Genomic DNA, 15,272 nt, shown 5'->3' on the forward strand with positions numbered 1-15,272 from the left:
TTCACTTTTTCCTTATGGCTTGGATTCTCTCATCCCTTTCGCAAGGGTCAGTTGGCAACCTTTGACATTTAATATCAGAAAATTTCCTGTTTGGAATATTTCTATCATTTGCAAACTGTCCTAAGGACATCTGACCTATTCACTACTACCTATGTTACACTACGTCTTCTTAGTAAGCTCCAGCTGAGCATTGTATATCTGCACATTCAGCTATTCCTGAAAAACATACTAGCAGCCCACATTTTCACATGCAGACTGGCTGCTTAGATTCTCCCAATCCCTAGGCACTGATGTGTTGCCAAAGCACTTTTTATGCTTTAGTTAATACATGTTTTGCTTGTTTGTTTTTAAATATGTGTAATTGCCTGAGGGTTCTTTATTGCATTTCACAGTAGAGTTCAGATGCAGTTCACACACACACAACGCAGCCAGCCAATAATAAAAAGAGGCAAGCTTCAAAATGTCAGGTAATTGTAAAGTGAAATCTAACAAGGGATTTCAAAACATTTCAAGCAGATTATATGAAAGATTGTAAAATTCCTTAACTCTTCTTTGTTCGATATCAGAGGTCCTCATAAAATTCTGCCTTGGACAAGAAAGAGTTGCCATACAAAGATGTGTACAGGAGTCTGGCTGAAAAACTTAATTCCACCGTATTAAGCCCAGGTAAGGCAAAGGAAATCCCCAGCATTTATAGTCAATGAGAATGGAGGAATAAATTGATGTCCAGCTTGTTTCAAGGCTGGGTTTTGAACCAAAGCACTCAAGAGATACTTTGATGCTCACCTGTTGCTATATAATTCCCCAGTGAATCAGTCATTATTGTTTCTTTCTGTCACATGGACTAGAGAAATTAGGCAGGCCAGTTAATATCTTTAAAATGGACAGGCTTTTATGAGAAAGACAACAAAGAATCTCAACAAAAGAGCAAGGAAGCCTGTGATGAGCAAAGTGAAGTGAAAGGAAAGCTTCAGAGAACAACAGAGACTATGGATTGCAAGTAATTGCTCCAAAATCGACTCATTTCAATTATTTCCATGGAAACTACAATAAATACAAAGAACACAATTACACTACTATATGAGCAAATTCTCAGCTACAAAACTCTACTTTTCAACAATCACCACCATTAGCTATACATTTTCACCAGTGATGAACAAAAGCCTGCATGCCACACTTTTAACATCTGAAAAGCAGCTTGTCTTCTCATCAAGGATCTAGGTTCTGCTGTTTCCTTGAATCCATGTACCTGACCCTGATTCTGATATTTCTGATATTTCTGATAGTTTTAGATTTAGTGGATCTTTTTGTATGCATTTTCTACAGTCCAGGAAAATGTGCTTTATCAACTACTCACATTGAGATTTTAAAGAAAAGCAGTAAAAATAGTGGGTTCTGAAGGAATACAATGTTTTCCTCTTAATCATCCAAAAATAACACAAGAGATTGAAGACATAAGGACGCCTGACATAGACCTTTTTTCTTCCTGATAACTTTTGGTTTTTACAGGTTACTTAATCTGCTACAACCTGAAAAATCAATATCTTCATATTTTACCTTATCTACACAGTGCTTTCTTCTATTTATTTCCCTGTCAAACAGATGGCTGAGAAGGAGATAAAAATCTTGCACCTGGATCAGTACATTTCATATTGTAGATGTGATATAAAAACCTGACACACTGGCCAATCAGTCTCTTGCTGAAAAATGAACAGCATTTAAGTTTTAATCTGACAAGACTTGATCTGACCAGAGCCTAGGCTGTTTTCATTTATTTGTACTGGAGTAAAATGGAGTACAGAAACCAACAAAACATGAGAAGATAGTGTTTAATGAACTTCATTAAAACTAGGTATATATTTTGGATAATTGTACAGAAGTTACAAAGGAATGGAAAAATAATGATCACAATATACAATCTGGCCTGTCTGATAGTGTAGGAGTTCTAATGTGTGCTCTAGAGAGCAGTGCACCAGAAAGAAATTCTGGCTGATAGCAAGTTCAACACTTTTCAGCAGTGTGCTCTGGCAGTCAAGAGAGCAAACCATATTTTGGGGTGCATTAAATGTAACATAGATGACTGGTCAAAGAAGTAATACTGATGCTACATTTATTGATGGTGTGGCTTCACCTTGAATATTGCATGCAAATCTTGGCTCCACAGTATGAAAAGGAGATATTAAGGTCCTTGAAACTATGCAGAGGAATGCAACAAGGCTGGTAAAAGGGCTGGAGGGCATGTCCTCTGAGAAGAGGTTGAAGACAGTGAGGTTCTTTAGTGTGCAGAAGAGGAGGTTGAGAGGCAATCTCATTTCTCTGCTGCTCCCCATGAGTGCTGATGGCAGGACATGTGGGAACGGCACAAAGCTGCAAGTGGAGGGTCAGACTGGACATTAGAAAAAAAATTTAGCCTGAAAATGGTCAAAAACTGGAATTATCAATTCACTAGACATTTAAAATATTATTTATCAAAATCAACATAATTAAAAACGTTTCCTTGAATCTGGAGTATACATAGCATATTTCAGGTTAAAATATGCTGTAGTATTATTTTTAAAAAACTATCTCTGGAGAGAATTTGGTTGCTTATTGCCTGAAATACAAACAGTTACTGATCTCTAAACAAAATTTATGTGTAGATATGTTTGTTTGTATAAATACTGGCCTTGAAAAAACTTATAAGAACTTAATGTGTAGTTGTGGAAGCAACTCCAATTAATGCCTTGTTCAAAAATTCCTTTTTGGAAAAGATCAAATATTTTCATTTCTGGTACATTTTTAATCTTCAATCTTTATACACAGGAATTTTGCTTTTTTCTACATCTCCGAACCAAAATCAGAACCACCACATCTTTGTTCAGGCCATGTGGCTAAAAACTTTATAGAATCATACACTTCCTGCAAATCTTGAAACTCATTTTGAAAACCTGTCAGAGTGTATCACAAGCCTGATTTAACTGCATATTGCTTTGTTAATACTTTAACAAGAGATTGCTTTTCATGTCTAATATTAAATGCAGCTCCATATTATACAGATGTTGCATTTTTGTATGTGTTTGAAATGTAAGTTTGAAAGTTCTTTGTTTTTAAGTTGTTTCTGTTTTTCTTTTAAGGAAAAATGTTATTTTCCTGCCAAACAACCAACAGGAACAAAAATGGAAATGCAGCCAAACAAAATTCATGCAAATTTAGATAATTCAACAGGCATTTTGCGCCTTTTCACCATTCCTCCAGATGATATTTTTCTAGCTGTTTATTTGAGTACTGACATTTGTGGTCTGATATTTTCAGTCATTTAAATTTTATCCATATTTTGTTTCCTATTTCGGTTATAAATTATTATCATTTTAATATAATTTAAGACAGAAAAAAATCAAAATATTACCACCTTTCATCTAAAAATCTCACAATGTTTTGTAACTTTTCATGAATTATACTTCACAGCATTTTTCTCATATAGATAATCCTTGTCATTTCAAAGCATTTAACAGACAGGAAAATAGATGCTCAGTAGGATGACTTGCCTAAGATTAAACAATGAGTTGCAAAGGTACTCACTGGAGTAGGAGGAGCACAACTAAATATACTTCCTATGTGTGTGTGAAAGTAGCAATTTATGCATCAAACGACTCCAAGATTGACAGACAGTGTGCTTTTTGTCTGTACTCTGCAATGGGCTTCTGTAAAACACAGGTGGTTGGTAAACTGCAGTCTGACATCCATTAATTCAGGGCATGTTTACACCAGTAAGTTGAATGACAGAAGCTTGCATTTGCAGATTTAAATTTGAATTACCTGGCAGGGACACTAAATAGCAGGACACACATGGCAACACGGAGTTTTGTGGAGATGGCTAGACAGATGTTGCCTGGCTTATAGATTGTGCTGAGCTGTTATGTGGTGTGAACACAGCCAGAAATATGAGGATTAGAGCAAAACTATTGTATGTGTTGATCCTGGGAGCAGTCACTATTTGGACTTCAGAGATAAGCCTCTGGGGGTAATGCTCCAGCTCTTAGACCTCCTGCTTTGTGAAGACATAACATTTGCCCCATCTTGAACCTTCCACACGGCTACAGTGAAATACAGAACGACCATAGAAAGTTGCTGAGGCTTATTGGCATGACTTTCCACCACCATCTCCACTACTTTCATGTGTAGACATCACTTCAGGCAATATAACAAATTACCCCAGTGAACAAGTACTAAGAATTCTGGCAATGAGTAAAAAAGTGACACTGTGATACTGAAGTATAGATCCTGCTGTATATTTTTTCCTTATAGAGTGTTGTTGGAGCTAAACCATACACATTTACTCATTTCCTTGCTCCTTCAGTGGGTAGACAGAAGAGAAAAGGAAGTGAAAAAGCAAAGAAACTTGTGAATTGAGGCAAAAATTTTTTGATAAATGAAGAAGTGGAAGAAGTGAGAAAGAAAACAAGATCTAATAAGTGATGGAAAGTCAATCAATTATCACCTCTCATATCACCTATCATAAATTATGATTTATGCCCAGTCAGTTCCTGAACATAAGATGGTGAGTGAACCTAAATATTCTCTCTTCATTTTTGTTGCTGAACATGATTTTATGTGGCATTAATTAATATGGTTCTGTTTGTTATTTGTTTTTTTCCTTTGTTTCAATTTGTGAAACATCAGAATATTCTAATGCTAGTCTAAAAATCTGCATGAAAGTTAAACATTTAGCATACACATATAGCATGCACAGTGTATGCTATATGAGTTACTTGGTGAATTAAAAACAAATCAAGATGCTTCAGGGATTAATATAAATTCCACTTAAAACTTAAGCCTCAGATGCAGTCCATTTAACTTTAGATATTAACTGAACTAGTTTATAAAAGACCCTCATCACCCTAGACTATCCCTCTAATCAGTGCACTTTCACATGAAGACTGAGATGTCTTGAATTAGCTGGGAAAAGTGCTCTCTTCTCTCTGCTGACTCTAGAGAGACCATGTGGAAACAGAGCATCTCAGTTATGTGCCTACAGTTAGATGAGAACAACTTGTATCTTTTTTGAATGCATCAAAATTTTCATATGTCTTAAATGCTCAATGTATAAATGAATTCTCCTTTTCAGACATCTCTTTAATTGGAAGAGAGGGCAGACTTCCCATACTTTTATGTAAACAGGAAAATTAGGTGTTCCCTCAGATTTCATAGCAATGATCTTTTTTTTTTTTTTTTTTTAAATGGCATGATTTAATGTGTTTTTGATGAGCATGCCAATATTTCCTATTTTTTTATCTAATACTTAAGCTTTGTAGATCCAGTATTTTTCTTCCAATGCACAAATTTCCTTGAGATAAGAATTTGTAACCTACTTTTACTAACAAGTAGTTTCCTCTCTACCAGGTAGTTTCTGCCTTCTTTGTTCACAAATGTCAAAGTACATCTTAATCTATTTCTTATTTTAGAAGGGTTTATTCCATTCTGTGTAGTTCCTTGATGCATTTTTAGCCAGCATTTTTGGTAGTTGGCAGTAAATTTTTTATCTGATTTTGGTACTCAGAGATCCAATTATGCAAAAATTGGAAATATGAGGGGCAAGATCTTAACAGGCTAGTTCAGAAAATAAAATAACAATGTACTTTTGCCACTAGTTCTTATCCAAATTTGAAAAATCTTAAAGTTTCTTTATATTTCAGCTGAAATAATTTAGTCCTTCCTGTATTCTAGTGCCAAATAATCTTCCTTTCTCTGCCTTCTAGGCAATGTGTATGTACATATGCACAACTGTCCAGGAAACTGCAGCATTGCTTTCCACAAGATATATCTCACCTGTGGAGTGATTCTTGGACTATCTGTGTCAACAAACCTTCTCTTTACTTCTGTTGGAAACACTCCTGAGCATATATGCATGTACACTGAAAACACAGCCCCAAAATACATTCAGAGCTTGATTAGAACAAGAAGTAAGCAAGAATGAAGTGCGCAATTCCACAGAAATAGCAACACAACTGGGTTCAAGAACATTTATTAATATGCAACATCAACTTAGTTCAATAAAATAAACTTGTTCTATGCCTGCTTCTTTGGGAAATCCAAAGAACAGAACAAGTTCATGTCTATGTGAAAAGATTTAAAACTAATTCTTCATTTACCAGAATTACTGTTTTACGTCCTTCAGTGAAGCTTTGCTAAAGGTTTCTGAGCAAAGGAAAAAAAAGTCTTCCATATGAAATTAGAGAATAGAAAATACAAGATATCAGAGAACGAGGATAAATAAAACACACTTAAATAACAATTTAGGTCAAAATAATGCAAAAGTAATCACAGGCCAGATGCTTCTTAGATCAGTTCAAGTACTTGCACATGCAGGAAAATGTGAATGGGATAAAATATTTTGATTTGTACAAAGTCTTCATCCAGACATCTCCTACCACTTACACTAAAACACTCATGCAGATTTTTCAGCAGTAACATGAGACTACATAAAATGCATAGCTAGAATTAGTTCATACTTACACAATTATTAGCCATCAAGTTCTGGCCCATCACCAGAGGAATAAAGGAACAGATGACTTCTTTCATCTTGAGTGTTGATTTAATGTGACCCACACCTAATTGGCAGGAGAAGAATATTTTTATATGATCCCCAGATGCATCCTTTGTACAAATGTACAGAAGCAGATGAAGCCATGGCTGGGTAACTTACCCTAGATATCCTGGTGTAGCTGCCTTGACATATTAGGTACACACAGGCATAAAATATCAAGTGTTACTCCCTTCAAGACAGGAGGGATACCCTGTGAATATGTCATTCCCTTTGCTTTCCATTAAATTGGAAACTGACAACTTATCTCTGAATTATTATTTCTCGGAGCTGTTACACTACGTTTTTCTAACATGTAAGAGCAGCAAACTACACAGCTTGCAGTCTCAACACCATTTTAGCATATGGTACCTCCACAATCCTCTCAGAATATAAAAGAACCATGGAAGTTAGTTCTGGAAATAGCTCAATAATATGGACCCTAAAATGCAGTACTACTAAATCTCCCTAGAGATTAGGAACTTGGTTAATGTGGTTGAGTACCCAGAAACTATGACAATAAATATAAAATATTAGACAAAATCTAGTGTGAATAAATATTTATTTTAATGAAAGCATAATTGATTTAGTAAATAACAAAACATACAAACCTATCATTGTTAACCACATACTAAAATTCTGAATAAACATATCTGAATAAAGCCACCAAATTATTTTGGCTCTGTGATTAATCAATGTACTTATCTTTATATCTTTGCTGTATATTGTTATGATATTCTATGATTCTGTGATTCACAACCAAGATGAAATTAAATGTCTTTGGATCGGTTGTTTTGGTTACACATACTATAGCATAAATCACATATCACATAAATCACTTGATGAGGTTCACCATTAAAGTGTGCTGACCCTTATTTGCATTACCAAATGACCATCAGCCCTTGAGATCTAGAGATTGGGAGAACAACAGTTCTGAAATTGTTTATACAAGGCAGTAAGTGAACTGTTGAATCAATTCAGGACACAAAAAATGAGAATAGGATGAAACATGATGGGGACAACTGCAGCTAATTTTTTACTAATCTAGTACAAAAAATCATCCACAATTTCTTGAAAAGAACTGAGAAACATAACTGAGCCATTAGCTATGTAACAGAAGAAAGAAGACATAATACATGAAACAAAAGGCAATATTGCTGAATGTTGGCTTTCTCAGGATGCTAGAAAGGAGATAATCCATGAAAGTAAGATTTTATGGTATCTTATAATCTGTTTCCCCAGCAAAGTTTTATCGTAGGGCATTTTTTTTCAACTGTAGGAAGTTTATGGGTAATGAAAATTTATCTTTTAAACATTTAGAAATCATCTTGATGGTCTTCTTGACAGTTAAGATAAATTGATTTACTTCATGATCTTTGGTGTTTCATTGTAAATTATAACTGATTTCTGAAGTTTGTCATGAATGTTTGCCTCTTTAACATATGTACCAGAACATGTTGAGAGAATGTGTTGCCAGAACTGATATCACTGAAGACCTATTTGAACATAAAAGCAGATGTATGCACAGAAGAGTTTGGTACTTCTGTCTACATTTGATGAGTTTTCCATTTGAAGAACTGTAATGAAGTTCCTAGTAGTTTTAAAAAAAAAAAAAAAAAAAACAGTTTATGACATAAATGGATGTTTAAATTAAACAGAGCCATAGCATAGAAACTCATGGAAAAAAAACCTTTTGTTCAATTTTGAAAATACAATAGGCATAGCTTCTCAAACTGGGGAATGTGCTGGTCTTGTGTCTGGGAGAAATTTTGACAAGACTCTTTCAGTGCAGTTCTGAGTTAAAAGACTTTGAAAACTGCTTGGCTCATTTTTAATTTAGCATTTCCTAGTTTTCCTTTTATGTGGAAAACATTCAAATGAACAAATATGACTGATATTATGTAAAGTTTTGAAGAAGAATATCCATAACTCCAGTTATTTGCAAAGATAACAATGATAGGATGCTACTTGTTAAACATTTCCAAAGTAACATGAGTAGTAATGTTGTCAGGTTCAGGCACATATGGATTAATGGCCATCTCATAAGCTCCTTGTTGTCTTTTCCACTGCAAAGCAGATCTAAAGTAGATTTTCTTTAGTTCTTTATAGAATTTTTTTTTTCTGGATTCACTTAAAGTGCAATGAATATTGTTGCAAATCAGTCCTGCTGATTTAGATTAAGAAAAGTGCACATCTCATGGAGTAAATTTGCCTCGTTACATAGGGAATTGTGAGAAACCTGCTCAAGATAAAAATTTCTAATGAGGCAAATATTTCTGTGAAGAGCAGCTTATTCATTATTGCAAAAATGGGTGCACACCCCCTACTGACAAGGGAGAAATTGAGCAACTACTCAGTGAAATCCATCCCATTATATACTCTGGGTCTGATGCAGGTAATGCCTTTCTTGGTGCTCATTGGTTGAGCATCTCTGGCTCATAGTCTTCTGACACTGTTGCTACATTACATTTCCACATACAATATCTATTACCAACCCATTGTCTTTAGATATGTTCTGTACGTTTTATGGCTATAGGAGGACAATACTTTCAACAATTACCACACTAATTCTGTCCTGTACTACACTCTCCCCTACCCTATATAATTACATTACCTAGTGCCTGTGCCGGTCCTACCTAGATTGGAACAGCCCAGTCTCAACGTTACTCTGTTCAGCAGCTTTCTTTGTGAAAAACAACTTATCCTATGCTACATACAGAAATACTGGAAATTTCCACTGCAAAACACAATCTACCTCTCACGGAATGGGCATTGGAGGAGAGCATCTTCTGATGACATCAACTATAAAGATTTCTCTTTGTATATACTTTGGTGGATGTATTTGAATCTGGCCAAAAGTCTAACTGGCAACAGAAACTATTAGAATGAACTATTGAGAATAGTGTATAATAAGTCATGGAAAAATGTCATAATGCTTAGAACATGAAAAGTGAATTTTTGAACAGCAGAAAGGTGCTGGCTAAAGTATGTAAGTTGCTGTGAAAGTAGTGCCTGCCTCCTGTAGAAACAAAGAGCACAATAACACTATTTGATATAGTAAAATCTCAGCTACAAAAACACTGTTTTTCCATATAGTCATGCCCATTACCCATGCATTTTTGCCAGCCATGAACAAGAACCTTCATGCTGAACTCACAAAAATCTGTACAGCCATCCAGAATATGTCTTGTTTTTCACATTGCAGTTACACTGCTGAAACATAGCACCCACTACCTCACTGTGCTCACGTCTACTATTCAATCTCCACAAGCGTTCAGCAAGAGTTGTTGAATGTCAGTGAGCGCAATTTTTTTCCACATGGAGGAATTCATTGACACATGACTTCTTCATATGCGCTTCCATGTCAGACACCATTCTGTCGGATTGCTCTTCTGCTGCCATCTTTTACATGATAGCAGTATATAAGGGATATTGGCAGGAAGGTTCAGCCTCTACTGCCATAGCACCAACATGTACCTCTCACATCATGGCCCAACATAATAGATAAGAGTTATTACGTTCCAAACAGCTTTTGTACATGAGATGCCTAAAGATGAGTGATCAGTGCTATTCAAAGGCATGTGGTGTATTTGACTCAGATACAGATCTGAAGTGCACAGTTCTTCTGCAAGTTCTATTCTATCTGTCAGTCTCATACAAATAGTCAGACTCTTTAGAATATCTCAGATGATACTGGATGTTAAGTAATTAAATCCAACCTCAGTGTACATTATTTTTTCTGTTGAATGCATTTATCAATCAATTTAACTTTGAATGAAAGAAGTTTTCAGTGTAAGATTTTTTTTTTTTTAATAATAATACTTTGCTTTGGAAATATTGCATCTATTAATAGCACATGTAATGCAGTAATATTTATAAAATCCTTGCACAGACTGATTAATACGTTTAGCATATTTACAAAAAGCAGGCGCAAGGAAGGGAGATAATAAATGCCTGATGAAAATGTTCCAGCACAACAATCAGTGTGATTATTTCAACTTCATTAGATCACTATTTTTCTTTGCATACTTAGTACACCAATAGCCAAATAATTTAAGTGCAAATTTTTTTCTGATTAATAAGGGAAATATTTATAACCGTTTTAATGATATTCTTTGCTTTGCTTGCCATTTATGAGAGGAAGAAAGAAAGAAAGGACATATAAAAAAAGGGTTGTTTTTTTTTTTAAAGCAAATCTACAATGTGATGAAACACAAACTTTTAAAGAAAAGAGGGAACTGAAAACAGGTGAAACAAATAAGAAGATCACATGCTGTGTGGATTGTGTAGAAAATTAATTTCTACACTGAATGCCTTTGTCATTAAAAGTGCAGCTCTAGACATAGACAAATCTCCTGGATGGAGATTTATAAATTCTGCTGTGGTAAAAAAGCTTTCAGAAAATAGCATACAAGTTTGACCTATACTGAATGTTCTTTTTTATTAGCTAAACAATCTTAAGGCCCCCAAGGTTTGCTTTGCAGCTGTAGGTACTTCTGTACTTTTATTTGCGTTGATGGTCTCATTAAAGTTAAGGCATAATTTAGCTTCAGAAAAGCCACTGAAATGGATAATGTTGTACTCTAAATTGTTATGATTGCAGTATAATATAAACTCTCAGAAAACAACAGGGATTATAGCTTTCATTTTCTAATCAAAGACATTTAACACATCTGGTGCTGATTATTATATCAGCAAATATAATTATATTTTCTTAAAGTTAAGTGAAAAACAGCAGCAGAATTATAATACCACTGTCATAAAAACATACTTTTCCATTTTGTTAATGAAAGTCACCTTGTACTGGATAAGAAAAAGAATAAGCCATGAATTTATTCTCTAAGTTGTTTCTACTGAAAAGAGACTCATTATGTAAAGTCATCTGCTGGGAACTGCATTATAGAGGTTGTGCTTAATATGTTACTCCTGAACTGAAAGACTTTACTGTTTTGAGAAAGATCTCCTCAATTCTTTCAACTCACCGAGGCCCAAATATGAAGGAAAACTTGTAATTAAAATAAATAATACATAAATAAAAACTAAAATGAGATATAAAAGAATTACAAGCACAAGAAACGTAAGCCACTGAAAATCTTTAGTTTTGTACAAATAGTTTCACGCTTATCATCTCCATGAATGTTATTTCTGCTCTAAAATGAATATTAAAGGATGGGAAATTTTCCAGGAATAATTTTGGGAATGCTATGAGAGAAGTTGCATATAAAGGATGTATTTTTTTTAGTTAAGTTGAAAAAAAATAAACTGAGATAGCACTAGAGAAACTTAGGAAAAAAGTGAAGACATTATCAGGGAATTACCATTTTGAAAAAAATTCCTCCTACTTTCCTCAGGTTTGTTCCAAAGAGATGAGAGTACAGCTTCCTTTCATGGCTAAATCATGTTAATGTTAAGAACATAAAAAGTTTATAATGTAATAAGTTAATAAAATGTTCAACTGTTTGAAGATGACAGTCAAAATAATGCATATATCATATCTATACCTAAATAACACATGTATCAGTCATAGAAAATTCTTTTATTTCAGTGTATCATTTTTAAAGACAAAGGTTATTCAGAACTTCTCTGTAATCCTGCATTTTGGCTGTGGAGATTGAGCATGGTGGTACACATGAAACATATCTGAAATTGGAAACGGTAGCAGACAAATAAAATGTAATATAAATATATATGGAGAATTATCAAAGAACCATACTGTGGGAGCTATGATGTTGATGCTAGCCTAATTAAATTTCACAACTATTTAGATTTGACTTCAACAGTTTAAAAATCTTGTCAAATGTCCAGGCTAGAAAGTAATTCAGGGCAGCAATTGGATGATGAGAACCAGTGACAGCATCTGCAGCATGGTTCCCATGCAAGTGGGATACTAAGCTCTAACATATATTAGAGCTGGTTAGTTTGGCAGGCTCTCATCCTGTTCCAGCCTAATGACAAGGCACATATGCTGTTGTGCAGTCTTGCTCATTTGTCAGGGACAAATTTTCCGCAACAGCAGTGCATCCATTTTAGTATAAGACTAACTGGTTTCAGTTCAAACAGATCTAGTTGTATGAACCCTTCTTTGCTTTCTGGCTCAAAGCTTGCTTTCTGAGTATTTCTTGTGATAAGACTCTAGGAGATGAGAGATGGGTGTTGCTGTGTGGCAGTCAACATCACTATGTGGACAATTTTACATTTGAAAGCATTTCTTTGGAGCTGTTTACCTTTGGAAGATAGTGCTCAGGACTGGAGGAGTTTACTGGAGGAAGATCTAGCCTGTGACTAAATAACTCCTGTTTACTATGGGAGAGTGGGGGATGATGCCACTGTATCCTGTGAAGGCAAGATACAAGGTGGCGCCTCCCTGCTCCTTCTTGTCTGCTGGCAAGGCCAGGAAGATAGGAACAAAAGAGTTTCCTGCTGAAATCCCAGAGCCGAGCCAGAAGCTGCCACTCCAAAGAGAGCTGACTCGACCACTTTGGAACCACTGAATAAGGGCCATCATCGCCGTGATCACTGTCGTTGTCATCGTCGTTGTCCTCAATGGAAAAACACCCACCACTACTGAAGATCAAAGACTGAACTGCAAACCATGCTGGATCCGTGGTACTTGCTGCCTACAAAGACTCCTTGCTTCTTCTTTCCTATCTTTTCTATCTCCCTTCTTCCCTTCCCCATTACCCTAATTCATAATAGCATCCATCCTCCCTTTCTCCATCTCCCTAATTGAGTTTTGTAATAAACTGGTCGGACCAACATTTGAACCGTTGTTTCTTAATCTCACACCGGGTATACAGATATTAAAAAAAACCTCCTCTCCCTCCTATAAATTGGAGCAAGACACTAGTAAACCTAATTTTGCTAGATACGGGGAGAGTTTGCTGCCTTTAGAATATCTCTGCAGCACCAATGATCATTCAGTTTCAGAAATCTTTCACTTAAGATCAAAAATACCTTGACTGACATAAAGCTTTCTGTGACGTTGAAATGGTGTCAAAGGAACGTGGAAATTAATTCTTTCAGTAAGAAATAAAGTATTCTCATCAATAGTTGCTCACTTCATTGTAGGAAGGGGTAATTATTTTACTCAAAGAGCTAAGACTCTGTAGTCATGGAAATTTGTGGTTTTGATAGCCATTTCACTTGTCTGAAAGGAGGGTATTATCACTGTACTCATTGTGTGAAGTAAATGCATCCTCATGGGATGCAATAAGGAAAAAGTATGAAAGAACAGAAACAGAAGAAAATATCTTCCCATTTACAAGCATGAGAGATCCCAATCTGGATGTTCAACATAAGGGTTTATGAAGCCTAAAAAGCTAAGTGACTGAGGAAATAATGTGGTACAGCTGCATGAACACCCCAAATACCTTACATGAAATGTCCTTAATTACCAGTGTAGAAGAGAGATAGATATTATCCAGGGATTTATATTCTTTCGTTTGTATATAACAAAATCTGGACTGTTCATTTTTATTTATCTATTTATTATTTTAATTGCATAATAGCTTAGTGGCTATAGAACTAACCAAGAGAAATTTAATTATATAATGAAATAATCTCCCAGCGCCTTTTCTGGATATTCATTCAATTTCTTATCAGAACTTTGAGAGTAAATTCTGCCTACTAATAATAAATATATATTGCTATGGAAAATCTACCTGCATGTATTTGAGTGTAGAAATCTTTGTTCTTCTGCAAGAATAATCGATTTAAAAAATATTTTTTGGGAGAGTTTGCATCAAAGGTCAACAAAGTCAATAAGAAGCAGCTCTTAATTTTAATGGCATAATTTGTGCTACATACTCATTAGTTATTCACTAGCCAGAGAATATCTTCAGTTGTTAAACAGCAAAGAATTATAGAACTTTGTGACACTGCTGATGATGTAATCTGTCATTGCCTTGACTCTCATCAGGCTCAGGTCTCTTACAACATCTTACCATGTCACTGATGTAAAGAAAATCAGTTCCTCAAGCCTTCATCTGCATACAATTGCATACAATATTTCTTCAGCTTTCTGGATGAGAGCGTACCCCTTCACATCCATTTTTTGGGACCTGTATTCTATATCATGATTATAGTTTCCTTGGATTTATAATATTATATAAAAATACATTTTGTATTAATGAATCAGTAAGACGTCCTGACATAGCTATTAACTTTTTTTCCTATTTGCATAAAGACCTAAAAGAAAAAAGGATGATGTCCTTATTTTCCTTTCTCCACATCCTTCTCATCAACATAAAAACACCCTTCCAAAGGAATAAGGAATGAATGTAGTAATGTGATGGAATAAGAAAGAGTGTAGTAAAGCTTTTAGGTTTTGATGTTTAAAAGGGAATAAGTTAAATGAGTTTTCCCTTGCTACCTCATTATCATTACAACTGTTTTCAGACTCTGTCTGTCAGCTACTTATGCTGTGCACAAGTTGTCCTACTCTGGAGCCAGCCCTTATCTTCTAACATAGAATTAGGTTTAATTTTATCAGATGTTTGGGATTTCAGTTCTCTCTTTGATCTCTTAAACAACCTTTTCTGAAGAGGTGATAAAACTGATGAATTGCAAATCACCTTTGATAGTTCTGAGATTTTAGTGCAAGTATTAGGAAGGATAACACAATATTCTACACAAAGCAGAAGCTTTTTGAAAATCATTGTAAAGCTTCTTATTAAGAATAGTGTTCCCAGAGTAGTCCTAATTGCCTGGGAAA

Source organism: Lagopus muta, chromosome 3, assembly GCF_023343835.1.
Source record: "Lagopus muta isolate bLagMut1 chromosome 3, bLagMut1 primary, whole genome shotgun sequence".
Classification (NCBI taxonomy): Eukaryota; Metazoa; Chordata; class Aves; order Galliformes; family Phasianidae; genus Lagopus; species Lagopus muta.